We start from the raw sequence: 16,711 nt of genomic DNA, 5'->3' as shown, positions 1-16,711 counted from the left end.
CCAATATCTAACTTAAACCTACCCTCTATTAGTTGAAAGACATTCCTCCTTGTGTTGTTGCTGCATACCTTGTGAAAAAAAACCTCTCCAGCTTTCTTGTAGGGCCCCTTGGCAACTTATTTCTGGATCTTCCCAGCCCTGCCTCCCTGTCCTGAGAGACCCTGGGCTGCAAAGCCCACCTCTGTCCTGGGCCTGTGGGGGCAGGGGAGGGTAGCAAAAGTGCTGTCCTGATCTGCTCAGCCCAAGGCCTGGCTGCAGAGCTGGATTCAAGGCTCAGGAGCTGTTTCTATCTGTCATAGAGAAGGACAGGGCAGGTTTTGGTTGCTGCTGATAATGTAAGGCAGGATTTCTGCTTTGCACCCAAGCCTGGGTCTTCCTTCTCCTTGCCCCTGGAGCAGCCATGGGTGTGCAGCCACTCACCCCTGCATCTGGACTTTTTGTGAGCAATCCTGTGTTTCACCAGAAGGCTGAGATTTTCAGCCCCACAAGTGAAACACAAGCAGGGGTAACCACAGGATGGGAGCCTTGTTCAGAGGCGGCCCCGGGGGTTTCCTGTGCTGCTGTCCCCATGGAATGTTGGTGTGAGCTGGGGCTGGCTCTGGCTGTGGGGCAGAGTGGGTCACAGGGCCCCTCCAGCCCCTGGGAGCTGGCTCCCATCGAGGAGCAAACCGAGGACAAGCAGCGGGGAAGCCACTGAATCAGAGCAGGTCCATGGGAGCTGCAGCCTCCAGGTAAAACACAGCTGGGGCTGGGAAAACAGGAGATGATGGAAACAGCTAAAGGCACTTGGCAGCCTTTTGACTCCCAGCAGAAATGTTCTGTAATGTTCATAGTGAAAGGGAAAGGAATTATGCAGAAATAGGGAAGTGAGTGAGTCTGTCAGGGGGAATGACTGCCTGTGCCTGTGCCTGTGCCCTTCTGAACAGCTATTGCTGAACTGGTTCCTAAGGATGGCCTGGGGTGGGTGTTGGCAAGTTCTCCAGGCATTACTTACTGTTGGAAAGACCTGCTCACCATCCAGCATTTCATTACTGTTGGAAAGACCTTTCCATTATTCAACCCAACCATTTCTCCCTTCTTTAACCCACACAGCCCTGGTTCAATCCATTTTTCCTCTCAGGTCATTTTGTGAACACCAGTGGTGGTTGTCACTGTGGCAACTGACTGGCATCTGTCCCCTGGACACCCCTCTGTCCTCCTGAGTCAGGGGCTCCCTCTGAGGTGGCTTTGTGGCAGCTGTCAAGGCTGGACCACGCTGGAGGGGAGAAGACAAAGCAAGAAAAAGAAATAAAAGCCAAAAACCAAGACTGAGGACAAGTGGTAGCAATTTGCCTCCCAAGTTGCTCATTCCAAACATGCTTGAGCACTGCCTTTGCAAAACGTGTAGGGCTATATTTGTCCGTGAGACAGAAAGGGAGAGAGAGAGAAAATATTTTTCCATTGAGGTCATTCTTGCTCATTTTTTCCTCTAAGAAAATCAATGTCCTCTCCAGTCCTTTGCATTCCCTTGCCCTCCACTCTGCAGACTCACAGCCCTTCCCCTCCTGAGCAGTGGTGTGCTGGATTCCTCTTGCTGATGGTGGTCAGGGCCCTTGGCCCTCTAAATCTCACACCTCCTTGGAATTTCTTCTGGCTCTTCTCCTGGCAAGCATCTTCTTCCCCTCCCCTGTTTCAAATCTCCTTGTTCCAAATCTCCTTGCTCCTTTACCTTCTCTCCCCTTCAAACTGGAATGGGGAATGGAAAGCCCTTTCCTGGGGCTGGTTCCCAAGGGTTCCAGACCAGCTGCAAAGGAGAAGCTGTGGTGGGAATGATGGGTGATGGTGCCTCTGGAGGGCTTCTAGCACCCCAGGGCAGATGCTGCTCTAGGCTGGGTGGCTGCCTGTAGGAGCTGGGGCAGCTTGCTGCTGATTTCAAAAGGTGCATTTCCCAAAAGTGCTCATTAGCTTGTCTGAAGGCCACCAAAAAGCTAAGAGCAATTTCTTGATCTAAAATAGAAACTTGAAATGCATTTATTTCAAGTAGATTCTTATTGCTGATCCTGGGATATGCCCTCCTCCCTTGCTCATCCTTGAGATGTTCAGCTCAAGGAATGCAAGTTTTTCTCTAACAAATCAGTGTCCTTGAAACACCGAACATCTTTTTAGCATAGCTGGGGGAACTTTTCCTGTGAGAGGCAAAAATGATCACAAAATTGTGATTAAACTTGATTTCCTTTTTGGCTTTAAATTAACCTGACAGCTGGAGGATTTTGTATCACCCAAGGAAAACTTTATGGTAATATTGACATTTCCTATTCCCTAGGTGCTAAACCTTCAGAAATGCAAAGCTGCAGCTGTGCAGTTCAAAAAGAGGTGCAGCACATTTTCATGCCACTGTTATCTCATTGTTACTTCTTCTGGAGCAAAGAGATGCCACTGCTTCCCTCAGCAAAGCCTTGGGGACCCAGAGGCAGAGGACGAGCAGCGACAGGAAAGTGTTGAGGCTGGGGTCTCTCCTTGCCTGCTTCCCCTGGGCAATGGAGACACCTCTGACCTGGGACTGGCACAGTTTGGTACCTCAGCAGAGCACAGAGGTGCTCTAATTTTCATTAGAATTTCAAAGTTTGGATTTGGAGGCAGGTGCCAAATAGGAAAGTAGTCCCAGCCTAGCACAGACCTGAGTTAATGGGAAGGTGTGGAGCTAATTGGTTTGCCTTGCAAATGACCCAAACTCCCAAGAACTGAAGTCCAGCCCTTGCTGTCCTGTTTGACACTCACATGCAGCTCCTCCCTCCCACTCTAACTGATGCCTGACGTGCCCCTTGCTGCAGAGACAAGGAGCTGGACTTTCACCTCTTGATTCAGTGCCAGAAAAGTGGGTTCAGTGTTTGGTTACTAACGCCTGTTGGCCAAAACCCAGGGGAGTCGGGCAGTGTGCTTCCATTGAGATTTTTTTCCCTAAAACTGTCATCCCAGCTTTCATGTGTTCAAAGTCTCTTCTGTTTATTATCTGCTTCCCTTAACCTCTCTGCTGTAGTGCTTCATTTCCAGGGAAGATCAATAAAGGAGTTAAGCTAACTGGGTCTCAGGGCATCTGTAACAGTGGCTCTTCCACTGCTTTGCTCTTTGGAGGATTTTCATTACTCTGCTCAAAAACACTCCAGTGTGTTTCAGGGCAAAGGTTGTTACACCCTCTTCACTGACTGATTTTTTTTCTGTGCTTCTTTTTTTCCCCCTAAACAAAATTTGTGATCCAGCTCAAGTGCTGGAGGGCTGCTTACTGTAATGTCTCTAACAAAATTTATGCCAAGATCCTCATCTCCCATGTCATCTAGTTCCTCTGGTTTTCCTGGAAAAAACAAAATCCCACAAAAGCATCTGTGAAGCCAAACACTGTGTACCAGCAGCCAAAGCCCCATCCCTGCAGGTTATTGTTCATGCGAGCAAGTTCGCATCGAGCTTTCTGGTGTGTTTGCTCATGGACTGATGGGGCTGCAGATAGAGAGGGAGAGCAGAGCAGGTCTCTTCAGGGTGGAAGAAACAGTCCCTGTGGGAGGCACAGAGCGGGGGGACCAGCAGAGCACTGCACTGATCTTTGCTCAACAGCATCACAATCCAGGGAAAACTGCGCGGTCAAGGGCCGTGTACTATTGTGCAAAAAGCCTTTGGGGTTAGTCCAGGAATAGACGGGAGACCTCCCAGGAAAAAGAACCCCCTGAGGAGCTTGCCTGGGCTGACTTCCCTGCCTGAAGCACTGCTAATCTGGGAGTGGGATGCCCACCAGCCTGGAGCAGCCACTCAGCTCACACAGCTGAGCATCCCTGTCACAGGGATGTCGCAGGAGGCAGGAGGCTGTCGCACATGAGGGCAGGGCAAGGGGCAGAGATTCCCAAGCCACAGCTTGACTTCACAGCTGCAAAGCCTTCCTGCTGAAAGTGATGAAGCCAAATGGCTGTATCCTTTCCTGGAGCAGGAAGCTCCTGGAGGTGGGTCCTGTCAGTGTGGCAGTGGCTCTGCTGTGATGGAGCAGTAGAGAACAGCCCAGGTCACAACCAGCAGCAGGCCTTGCCTCTTCTCCTGCTGGTTTACCTCGCCATATGAGGTAAGTCTGAACAAACAGTGGAGAAAGCCCTTTGCTCAGCCTTTTTCTGAAGCAGAACAGATGACTCTGGCACACAGCAGCTCCACTAAATTACTTGGGACGGGAGCCACTGTCATGCAGAGGCAAAGCTCAGCCCAGAGAGGGCTGGAGGCAGCCACTGCCCAGGACATGCCATGCCAAGAGCTGTGCTTTCACCACTGGACACGTGTGCATGGACACACACACACACACACACACACACACGTGTGCCAGCTGCCTCCTCAGGGCCCTCCCTGCACATGCACATGCAGCCATAAATGGATTCCAGCATCATTGCATGAGGTTTGGGAAAAGGCAGATTAAAGGGCTAACCACAGGCAAATGCAATTATGGAAAAGTAGTCCAATAAAGAGAATCAATAAATAGAATCAATGATATCCCAGCAAAGGATTCCAGCCAGGCCTTGAGTAAATTTAGGGTAAGGGGGAATCGGGCACGGGACATGGAGATTACCAAGGATCTGGAAACAGGACAGTGCATGCTGCTGAGGAAACAATCCCAACATCCTTACATGCACTGGTCAGTGCTTGCCTGGATGCTGCTTTGGGCCAGGCTGACCCTTTTCCAGTGTGGAAAGCCAAGGCCAGCATTGAGGTAGGTGCCTTCTCCCTGTTCCCTGCCACTGCAGCAAGCCAGGGCAGGGCATAAGCAAAGATCAGATTTGTTCTTCTTTCTGGCCTGTCAGTAACCAAGTGACTTTTCTTCATTTAGCTACAAAAGGCAAGAAAGAGCTCATTCTGCCAGCTTAACTTCACCAAGCACCAAGCATGATCAGAAACATGGACTATTCATTTTTCACAGTTACAAGCAAACAAAACCAGATTTTTCCACCTTGACAGTCTTGTTCATTGGCCAGTCAAAAAAATAAAAGATTCCAAACAATCTTGCAAATGATCTCACATCAGCACATGCTCCCTTGTAATGTCTCTAAAACTCTAAAATAAAACTCTCACCACTGCACCTGCCTTTTAAATACTTGCAGGGATGGTGACCCCACCACTTCCCTGGGCAGTCAGTTCCAATGCTTGGCAAACCTGTCCATGCAACTTTCTTCCTAACATTCAACCTAAACCTCCCTTGGTGCAACTTGAGGCTATTTTCCCTGGTTCTAGCAGATTTCATAACCTTATAACACTGGAAATCTGACTACAGACAGGAACACTGAGCCCTCTAGTCCAACCAGATGAGACAGAAAGCTAAAGAGCCTGAATATCAAGTCTAGTCAGGAAGAGCATAAAAGGTCTCTTGGCTGAAGCCAAGAAGCCAGTCAATGGACCTGAGCAGCTGTTGATCATCATTTCCTATTGTCTAGTTGTTAACTCTGGGGCATCACACTTCCAGGGTTTAGTACTGAGAGCCTGCTACTCTCCTCTGTTGGCTTTAAAGGTGCTGCTGCCACCATCCCCACCATGCTGCACTAAATCCAACCCTGCCAGGAAATGACTACGAATTAGGGCTGTTCCCATATTGCCAACTGAGCCTAACTAAAATGGGAACAGGGTTGTTTTTTCCTCAAAGAGAAAACAGGTTTTGAGAAAGGCATAACTCAGATGTTGTTGGTCTGATTCTTACTTTTCTCCTGCTGCTCCTCCTCCTTCTCACACAGATCCAGACCCATTAACTAGACCTTTTGGTAGGAAAGCCATGCTGAATCCAGGGTTTGCTCGCTCCAGCCTTGCTCTGCATTCGGATAGCCAAGGGCTCCTCAGCTGCTGGGGTTGCACTCTGGGACACAGACCATGGAAGAGATCCAGCCTGGCCAATGCATCATCTGTGGGTGAGCAACAGGCCCAAGTTCTGCCTACCAAATACTGACAAGGGTGAAAAGGAGACTCAGAGCGGATTTTATTGTTCTCTGCAACTACCTGGAAGGAGTTTGTACTGAGCTGGGGGTTGGTGTCTTCTCCCAAGTAACAAGCAACATGACAAGGATGTTAGGGAAAATTTCTTTACCAAAAGGGTTGCCAGGCACTGGAACAGGTTGCCCAGGAAGGTGGTGGAGTCACCATCCCTGGGGGTATTTAAAGACATGTAAATGTGGCACTTAGGGATATGGAGCGGCAGTACTGGGTTAACCTTGGACTCAAAGACCTTAAAGGTCCTTTTCAACCTAAATGACCCTAAACTTTCTACAATTCTGTGGTACTTTACAGCTCAACAGTCCCAACCCCAGGGACTCACCCTGCCTTTCCCTACTGGTTCAATGCAAAGAGGCTTAAGGACACAGTGCAATGCTGCCATCCCATGCCTTTGGAAACCCTGACTCAGGAATCCCACCTTCCTCCCCCTTCAAAACCCATTTAGAGGTCAAAGAGAGATTTTTAGTTTTTTTTTAGAAGTACATTTTCTGATCTTCTAGCCTCAGAGCTCATGCAATGTACCAGGGTCACAGTTCGAATTTTGTCCTGGGAAAGGACTTCTGAAATTGAAAGCTGAGCAGCTCACAGCATCCCCTAAGTTGGATCCCCAGGCCAGGGCCACCAAAGTGCTGGATCAGGCCAGCTGAAAGTCTCCTGACTCCAAGAGCAGACCCTGGGAAGGGCTGAGTGCCTGGAACAAATTTCCTCATGAACAGGAGGGGATGTCTTTGAGTGTGGTACTCCTGATTGATTCCTCTTTATGAAGCTGCCCAATCACTTTTCAAAGCTCTGCAAAGGTTTGGCAGCCCCAGCACCCCACAGAGATGAGCTCTACCATCCCAGGCCATGGAAAGCAGTACCTCACCTGGCCTATCACCAGCAAGTGATTTATCTGCTGCTCCTGGTTCTTCTATTCCAGGACAATGAATGGTCTTTTTTTATGCACCTGCTCTCTACCATCATTGTGAGAAGCTCTTCTCCAGACTAAGATAACCTTGTACATTTAATGATTCCTCAACCAGAAGCTGCTCAGAAGACTTTGTTTACCTTCGGTGCCCTTCTCTGTACATTTTTTTACCTTCTGTGTGTGGAAGGAGGTGGATGCAGCAAGTTCAGGGCAACCCCTGTGGTACCAACACTTTCTCTGTGTTTCCGGAGGAAAAGAACCTTTTTTCGGGAGGGGCTTACCACCTCCAAAGCAGGCTTTGAGCATGGTATTCCCGGTCTCACGTAGCCGGGAATGTTGCGGGTTCCTCGGTGCCGCTGGCTGGGAGAGCAGAGCGGGTCGGAGCGGAGTCCGCAGTTCAATCCTGCCATCTGCAGCTCCCGCCTGGAACTGCGGCAGCATCTCCTGCCCCACGGCACAGCTGGCATGCGGCTGGGCAATAACCCCGCCTTTAAATAACCTCCCAGCTGGAGCTTCTGGGGTTAAAATTCCCGGAGGTAAGAACAGGAGAAACAGGGCTTGAAGGGGAGTGAATATACTGTAAATGAGATGAAGTCTTTTATCGAATGATTAAGTAATGACAAATTAAGATGAGATTAGCCTCAGGGGAAAGTCTGCTTATCAGCAGTACAGGGGGCTTTTAGCCATGTTGTTTCCCAGAAGTTCTTACACAACCTATCCATTTCAATGAGAAAAAAAAATGTTTGTTCAAATACTTTTCCCAGGAAATTCCAACTTGCCAAAGCTTTGTGTGCCTTCAGTGCTTTTTTCATTAAATCAGAGAATGATTTGGGTCTTAAAGAGCAATGCCCTGCCACCAAACCAATTCCTCTTCAGGCATATCCCTCTGAGCCACCCCCAGCTGGATCCCAGCTTAACCCTGGGAGCTGTCATAATCCCCATCCAGATCTCACTTCAGATCCCTGTGCTGGAGGAGAACACTGTGCTCCTCCATCTGAACTCCTGTATTATGCATGACATGGCACATCCCTGGATTAATGAAGTCTTCATTAAATCACACCGTATCTCATCAAAAGAAGAGAAACAATCTGTTCCTGACCTAAAAATTTCTGCCTCTGACTTTCTACCACTGGGTACACTTGGGTCTCAGGCCTCTCTAAAAGCTCTCCCATTGTTCAGTCAAAAGTAATAGGGAGTTTTGGAAATCCTGTCCCCTTTTTTATTGACTCATTCTGGAGCTAGAGAAGGAAATAATTCTTCTACGCCTGGGCTGATTGAACAGAATCAATTCATCCATAAAGTGTCTTGAAAGCCATGAATGTCTGCATAAAAGCCTAATGCCAGTTACTTCTTTGTTAAAGCTGTGTTAGAAGTACATCATTATGTTCAAATAATCAAGGGCTCTTGCTTAGTATCTCACACAAAATTCCCATCTCAGTAGCAGCAGTCTGTTCATTAGAGAAATGATTTTTATTTTATGTGTGACTCATGAATCCCTCTAATGTAGGTCAGTGGGAATGTGTGTCAATCCACCACCAGCCTGGCAGCACAGAGGGCACATCCTGGGGCACAGCCCTGATGGCTCAGTGATGATACCACAGCTCCCAGAGCCTTTCAGCAGCTTTACAAGCAGCTTCTGGCCCTTGCCTTCCTCAGTTTGGCACTTCCAGCACGACAAAGAAAAGCTGTTTGCCTGCTGCCTCTTGGATGTGACTGCTGTCCAACAGCATGACCCTCTTCCAACCTCAGGGGCCAGGAGAGTAATAAGGCCTTGAAGTGAAACTGTACAAGGGTAAAAGCCCAGAAATTATTTTTACAAATGGTTTAATGTGAAAAGGTTTCTTCTACTCCATATTCTGATTTTGGCTTTAAACCCAGCCCGCTATCTAAGAAGTGCCTGCAAAGCCATGCCTTGGTGTTTCAGTGATTGCAGATGTCTGCCTCTCCTAGGACTTGTGAACATGAAGTGAACATTAAGTAGGAGAGCTGGATCCGCCACCTGCTCCAAGAGCTGAGCCAGAGGTGCTGTTTCCCAGCATGTGAAAGCATGGAGCTGTCAGGTAAGCTTTGTGCTGGTGCCTGGGGGGACACAGGGTTTGTAAGTCCTCGGAAGGTCACCCCTGTCAGCGCCAGGAGCGGCGGCAGAGCCTGTAGGAAACAGGCTTTGCCATGGGTGTGGTACCCAGACCTGCACACAGGAGTATGCCAACATCTCCTAGTTTGCCTGGAGTGCCTTTCCCAGGCCCCATGATTTTTCCAGGGCACTAAAACACAGAAACCTTCCCAGAACATCTCTGCATTCACCTCTGGCACAGGCACTTGCTGGAGGGGTTGGTGCTTGCACCAGGAAACTTCTGCAGTGGCACAGAAAGTGCTGCCTTTGCTTCCCTGTACCCAGGCCTATCCATGCCCAACCTCATACCCACTGCTCCTCTTTCTCTATTCCAGCCAGGCCACCTGGTGTCCTCTTGCCCCATCAAAGTGCAGGGAGTTTCTGATGCCTCCTTTTGGCGAGGAGGAATGATGTCAACCCCTCCCCAGGCCAGAGCCAACACCCAAATGAGGAGTTTGAAATGCTGAGTGTTACAAAGGCCATTTAGAAGTCCAGAATTCCCTCCTGCTGCCTTCAGTGAGAATTTTGCCAGGGCCCAGAAGAAAATGTCCAGCTCCATCACAGCACATTGCTCCTTTTGGCTTCCTAAAATCTTCAGCCTGATGTGGAAGGCTTTGTCCAAGGCACTTCTGTGGTAACTAATGATATCTAGGAGCTATGGGTAAGGTGTCCAATTCATCTTCTAAATCTGATTAAACATTGTGCTGGACTTCACTGATCACCCTAAAAACTTGAAACTGTTTCTTTTATTCCATTGGGAGAAAAAAAATCCTTTGTTTCATGGAATCAAATATTCATTTGATATTATAATTATAATATTTTATGCCAGTGTCTAGGGAGGGGGGAAAAAGTATCAGAAAAAGAAAAATCTGGCACTCACAGGTACAATTTTCTTTTAAGCATTCTTTCTTCAATCCAGTAAAATCAAGACAGCCTGACAATCTCAGTTTTATTTAATATCTCCTATCACCTCTGAGTTCTAGAGTTCTAGAGCACATGGAATGCTGGTTTGAAAAAAAAAAACAAAACAACAAACAACCAAAAACCAAAACCCCAAAGAACTAGACACATTAACATTTCTACAGGTTAATGACTGTGTTTAGGTCTTGAAAATCATCACAGTGCTGGTAAGCAAAGCACCTTCCTGCTCCATGGAGGGAGATGTGTCCCTAGGAGGTAAGGAGAAGGGGTTTTAGGCCGTGAAATCCAAGGGTGATGGAGAAGGGTCACCCCACAGCTGTGCCTCCCACCTTGTCTTGGCATTTCTCTCTGTGTGGAGCTGGCAACCATCATTACAGTCCAGCTCCTCAGCATCAGGCAGACAAAATAAGTAAAGAGGAGAGGAGGGTGGATATAAGACACAGGATGGGCAAGAGCCATTCCTCACACTTTTGACTGCAATATTCCTACAAAATTTTTATTGTGAGAAAGCTCTATTCCACTAAGCTGCTTTTTCTTTGATTTCAAGCCAGAAGATTGTTTGCAATCTGCTCTGCTGACTCAAAATGCCTATGGGATATCACCCTAGAGAACACACATTCTCTTGAATACCAAGTACCTTTCATATAGGCAATAGTATTCCTCTCTCTCCCCATGGTAGGTGTTTCAGCTCAAACCCTGGGAATGCTTCAGGAGATGCATTCATCATCTGGCTGAATAATTCAGCCTATGGAGATGATATATTTCTTCCCCTTTTCTTGAATGCATTGCTTTTAAGTGCGTAATACTGTTTGCACAATAATCTTTCATCTTGCACAGCCAGCCATGATACAGAGGTATTTCTGTGGCAGCTTTACCTTTGATGCTGGATGGCATCAAATCTAATGGATGGCATGTAAAGCAAGGAAATAATATTTCCTCAAGTGCAAAGCTGTATGTATTATTTAACCAGCACCAGCCTTACGTGGACCAGTTCTTCTCTCAGGGAAGGGACGTGGGCTGGCTCTCCCAGACCTTTGGTATCCCAGAAACAATGTCAAATTTTCTTGGGGTGCTACAACTAAGATCCTTCTCATGATGGCTTAGGGAAGGAGGGGTAAGGGAAGGACTTGGATTTAAGCATTGCAGTACTTCAGCCCTTCCCAGGGGCTTTGTGAGGAGCAGGTTTCTGTGTGCCAAGAGCTGTGAGCAGTGATACGGGAGCTCAGGCCAGGGAGCCTCTAGATGTCACTGCCAGGCAGCAGAAATGGACCCCAGAGCCACAGCGGGCTGGGGACACCCGGCCCAGGCACAACTGGGGGCACAACTGGTGGCAGGGACACAGGGTGACAATGGCCAGCCTGGTGGGGGCACTGGGAAACCGGCTCTGAAGAGGCTGCTGTGCTTTGGACATTCTCCTCCCCAGGGCTGAAAAGGTGCAGCTATTGCAGGGTGGAACCAGGTGCCAGGAGTGCAGCCAGAAGTTGTAGGTTGAGGTATTTTGTGTAAGGAATTGCCAGGTAAGAGTGAAATGTTTCAGCTGCAGCCCTGCAGCAAAGAGATCCTAAAGAGAGGTGCTAAGGCTAAGCGTGATAATGCCAAATAGAGCTGGCACCCCCCAACAGAGAAATGATCCCAATATTTGTCTGTGCCCCTGCTGAGCCACCTGAACATGGGGAGGGGTCTCTCCTGACAGAACTTCCATCTGCTTCCTACTCAGAGAAGGACAAGTACCTCTTTTGAGAAAGGGTCACCATCTCGCTGAGGGCAGCAGCCAGACCTGAGTGTCCCCAGGCACCCCTCCAGGCTGCTATTCCTCCACTGGAATAGCAATCCCTCACTGCTGCACCCCTGCTTGTGAGAGGCTTGTGGCTCTGCAGCCCATGGTCAGGACATTTGCTGTGGCAGGGCACAGCTGTCCCCTGCTTTGAGAAATGCATTGCATTAAGAAACAAAAATAAAAATCATTAGTGCACACCATGAAGTGCACGGGCCACTGGGCTGCTCACAGCCAGGGTCTCACCCAGCCTTCCCCTCTCCAGCCATGCATGTGGTTATGGAATAATAAGCCTTTTTTGGTTGTTTTTTTTTTTTCCCTTGAAAAATGTTATAGTCATTCTGTATAAATTGCAGCTGCAGCTTCTCTGTGAGAGACATGAGGCACAGCCAAAGGTAGAGAGGGAGGTTCAGCTGCTCCAAAGCTGGCCATGGACACCCCCAGTCTCCCATGCCACAGCAGCAAGATGTGTTCACTGAGGTGTGGGCATCAAAGCACAGCCTCCAAGGTTCCTGGGAAATCCTTGATCCAGGCTGCATGCTCAGGAAACAGACCCTGTAGGTAAGACGTGAGAACTTCCTCCTCTGTCCATCTTGACATGACTTGGGCACAGCCTTTGCCAGGCAGATGTAAGACATGGGACTTTTAGGTCTCAGGGGAAGGGCAGTAAACAACAGGACTCCAAGATTACATCCAGAGATTACTCTTGCAGGGTCAGCTGTTACCACTCTGCACCAAAGTCCCTCTAGAGCTAATGGCTGGCTTAGATCCTACCTAATTTCATCAGCTCTATATCCCATCTCCTGTGCTGGGGAGCTCAGCATCACTAATCTCATCTGCTTCAGCCTGCTTCTTGCCCCCTTGAGGGCTTTAGCCTCATGAAGATTTAAAAATAGAGCATTTGTTTGAGCTCCTTCTCTTCAATTCCTAACAGCAGATTCTCTTAGGGCTTTTCAGACTTGTGTCCCTGAGGACTAGGAACTGATTTTAATAAAAAAATTAGAGATGATATTATCATAATTGGATGAATCTCTCAGAGCCTTCACAAGTGCCAGAAACCTCATGGGGACCACACTCACATTTCAGAGCTGGCAAACACAGATGAAGGGGCCTGAAGGTTTTAATAGGGGCACCATCCCCATAAAGTTTGCCTTCACAGCATAATCACACAAAGATGAAATGTAGAAGTTTTCTCTCTTTATCTAACACCCCACTGATCTGAGCTGCCTTTGTTTCCAGTGTTGGCCCTAGTATTTGTGAAATGTATTAAGCTTCTTGTTGCTTTTGGAAATAATAGTCACCACTGTATTATGGCCAAATCATTGCTTTCCTCCCTTATTGACCTTTTTTTTCAGGCTACCAAACACCCTTGACTTTGTTCGTGGGATGGTTAATCAACAAGTCTGTCACAATGATGGATTCCTCCTGAACTGTTGCTTAATTAGCTCTGTTGGAGGTATAAATCAAGTGGAATACCAATTCTTCCAATGCCACAGACAGGCAGCCATGCTCAGCTTGACAGCAGTGAGTTATTACTCTGCCCCAGTGCAGGATCAGCCTGCAGGCACCAGCCTGCAAAGCCAGAGGGGCCATGGGTTGGTCCCTGAGAGTGCTGGTGTGCACAGAGCCACACACAGCTGGATGAAGGGCATCTGGGATGGAGCTGGAGGTGGGATCTGCAGGGGCTCTGTGCCTGGGACACTCCCCAGAGCATCACCCCCAGCTCACAGGGAGACAGCTCATAGATAGGTGATGTTTCTCACCAGGGGTGCTTTTTAATGAAGAGGAGACATTTCAGTCTGTGGCCAGGCTGAGTTATGAGACAAGGATCTCTGTCTCCTGACAGGCAGAACTGCCTTCCACAGAAAGGCAGCTACACATCGCAACAAAAGGACAAGTAATACATTGGCCACAAATTAAGGTTTTTAAGATTCATCTTAATGGCTTGGTATTTTTATAGATAAGGCTATCACAGAACAAGAATGTATTTAAACCAGTTGACTTGAACTGAATTTTGCAACTTTAAGAGAGATGACTTCTCTGTAGCTACAAAGAGCTTGTTCCCAGCAGGTCTGGGCCATCCTGAGCACTGCTGAACTGTGTGGTGGAAGTCATCCAGGAATACTTGAAGTTTTCTAATTATCCTTTTTGAATTCCCAGGCTAAGCTACATAAACCTTTTTCTGAAATGCCTCCACTAATATACCTTTTTAGCAAAGTATATTTATTTTTCCATGGCCCCCTTTTATCTTCTCTCTTTGCCAACATTTGCAGAGGGCTTAATTAGTGATTAACGATTTCAGGTGGGACGTGTAAGTCCCGCTTTGGAGAAGGAATCAGTTTGTTCAAAAATTACTGAAAAAAAAATATTAAAATAGTCTAATTTTACTGATTTCCCCTTGCTCTAATTTTCAGTGGAAGAGTGGGTTCAGTGGCCCCTCTTGCCTAGGACCTACCTGTAAGAGTAATGCTCTCCAAGCTGCTGAACAAGGCAGTGACACAACACAGGCTGACCTCATGATAACAAAGATCTGGGCTTCATCTTTATCTTGTGATTTAGTTCTTGCTCCAGTGTGTGACATCTCCTTGCCAAATGGGTAAATCTGTTGCTAACGTGTGGATGCCTCAATGGAAACCTGTGCAGAGGGTCTGGGTGAGGCATGGTGTGAATTATGCTGCCATGGCAACCCTGGATTTCTTTCATCCATTGATATTTGCATCCTTTTTTGGCATTTTCACAAATAGAGTCTTCAAAGATTTTATTTTTTTTTTTGTTCCCAATAGCTAAGTGGGATAGATCACTAATTTTTTTCTGAACACCATGATAAAAAAGTATGAAAATGAAGTTCATGTGTGGGGACAAAAAGGTTACGGTTACTTTGCAGGTTTAAGTTAAATTTTTGACCAGGAATTATGTCTGAAGAAGTCCTTCATTTTTAAAGATATCAGGACAGAGGAAGAGAATGCAGTTAAGATAAACTTTTCTATTCCCAGACAGTCCCAATATAGATTCTAGAAGTCAGAAAAAAATGCACCGAACAATCTGTTCTATATCTGTAATATGCCACCCCATTGCTGTAGCAAATAAAATGGAATCACTATAGTTGATGAACTCAAAAATGCCTAAGAGTTATTTTTTTCTTAATTTATTAATAAAAAGTATAAAGAAAATCAAAAAGCTTCTGGTGTTATGTATGAATTATGACTATTTCTTCAATCATTTTCTGGCACTTACAAACGGCACACAAGAAAATTAAGAAATAACTCAAATAAAACTGTGTCTTGATTGTTTTTGTAACCTATATCTTATACATGCCTTTCACACAAAAGGTCTGCTCTTTTTCACAGTTAATGGAGCCGTTCCTGACTTCTGTACTTATAGTAAGATGAGAGGAGTTTACAGGCAACACTTCCAGCTTGCCCAGACCATTAAGTACTACCAGCTTGCCCATGGAGTGCTTTCATTAGCAATTCTTCTCTCTCCAAGGCACCTCCAGTTTGCCTGGAAAGGACTTCTCATCCCAACATCTGAGTACCACGAAGCATAAGGACACACCTGGCTTCACTCCTTCACAGTGGTTTTTCAAGGACTCCATCCATGGCTTTTGTGTGGGGTGGCCTGGGCACTGTTCTACTGAGGAGGACGAGAAGTCACCTAAAACAGAGGTAAAGAGACTCACTCAGAACACAGCCAGCTTCAAGTCAGCCTTTAGGAATCACTAATGGGAATATTTTTGCCAAGAAAATTTTTTCTGTGAATGCCAAGTGTGTTTTCCCACATCAATCACAGTTTGTTAGACTCCAGTTTTAACAGTTCTGTTCCTCTGAGGGTCCTGTGCCACAACTGCCCAGGCTCTAGCTGCAAGTGTCTGCTAAATTGCTCAAGTGAACTGCTTACAAACACCCTACAGGCAGGATTTCATTCCGAACCAGTAAGTGAAAATTATGATTAATTATATATTCCCAGAAGTTATGATCAGTTTATGAATGATTCATGAAGAAAAAAAAAAAAAAAGAGACAACTAAATAGACTGTGAATATAATTTGCAAGCAATAATTTAAGCAACTTCATCTCCAAAGGTGAGGTCCTTCTCATATTTACCTAATGACAGTCTGCAAGTGCTGGGTGCAGTGTTGTGAGTATTCTGTTTCCACACATCAAAATGCAGGTTTGCACTGTCCACAGCTCTGAATGCAAAGAGCAGACTTTCAAACAAACAACTGTTTGCAAGCAGAGCTCAGGGGGGGAAGGCATCACAGTGCTGAGTGCTGAAGCCTGGCTGCTGCCACAGCTGGACACACTGGATGTAAGCAGGTGCCAAGAGGGAGGAGCTGTTTTCCTGGAGTCAAGGTGAAAAACATGGAGCCATCCCTGCCTTGGCTCTGAACCTACCATGCTTTCTCCCTGGGGGAGTGTAATTTAAACCCCAGTTATACATTTGCCCTTCCAACTTCTCAGCAAAGCTGGCATCCAATACAAACTGCCTTCAGAAACAGAGTGTGAGACACCAGAGATGCTGTTCATGTATTATTTATTGTTGTAATTCCTGTCTATCTAAGGCTTATCTGGATGCAGTTCATGGATTTCAAAGAATGTCATGGGTTTGGGTTTTTTACTCCATTTTTGGACTGGGTTGATAAGGAGTGTCTGACTTTGCCCAAGGATGCTCCACAAATTCCTGGGGTCAACTGCCCTTCCAGGGCATGTTTTCCTAAGGATGTGGTTTCCTCCCTGCTTTCTCCTCAGTGACAAATGTTTGGAACCAGCACCAACAGTTTAACACTGCAGCACCAACAGTTTAACAGCAGCATCACAGAGAGTTAGCAGAAGCACGACGGCCAAGATGGTCCTCGGATGTATAAACAGCTTGAGTTTTGCAGGAAAAGGCAGAGTCTTTCACAAGAATCAAGCAGCAAAATTGGAAAGTCCAAGGGAAAAAAGTCCCTCTAGGCCTGGCATGAAAGGAACAAACATCAAAAGAAGCACAAGGTAGGGACTGTTGTTGAAATGTAAGCCA

At 46.9% G+C, this 16,711-nt stretch overlaps 1 protein-coding gene across 3 annotated transcripts in view; it reads right to left on the bottom strand.

Moving 5' to 3' along the window:
- Nucleotides 1-14,853: 14,853 nt before the first annotated feature.
- Nucleotides 14,854-16,711, bottom strand: part of LOC131577483 (calpain-13-like) — a 48,618-nt gene continuing 46,760 nt past the window's right edge. For all 3 annotated transcript variants that reach the window (XM_058835379.1, XM_058835381.1, XM_058835380.1), the window contains one exon: nucleotides 14,854-15,348. The gene's annotated coding sequence lies outside the window, so the exon portion shown is untranslated. The remainder of the gene's footprint in view (nucleotides 15,349-16,711) is intronic.

The sequence above is a fragment of the Poecile atricapillus genome, chromosome 3, assembly GCF_030490865.1.
Source record: "Poecile atricapillus isolate bPoeAtr1 chromosome 3, bPoeAtr1.hap1, whole genome shotgun sequence".
In the NCBI taxonomy this organism is placed as follows: domain Eukaryota; kingdom Metazoa; phylum Chordata; class Aves; order Passeriformes; family Paridae; genus Poecile; species Poecile atricapillus.
This window is presented reverse-complemented; position numbering and strand designations above follow the sequence as displayed.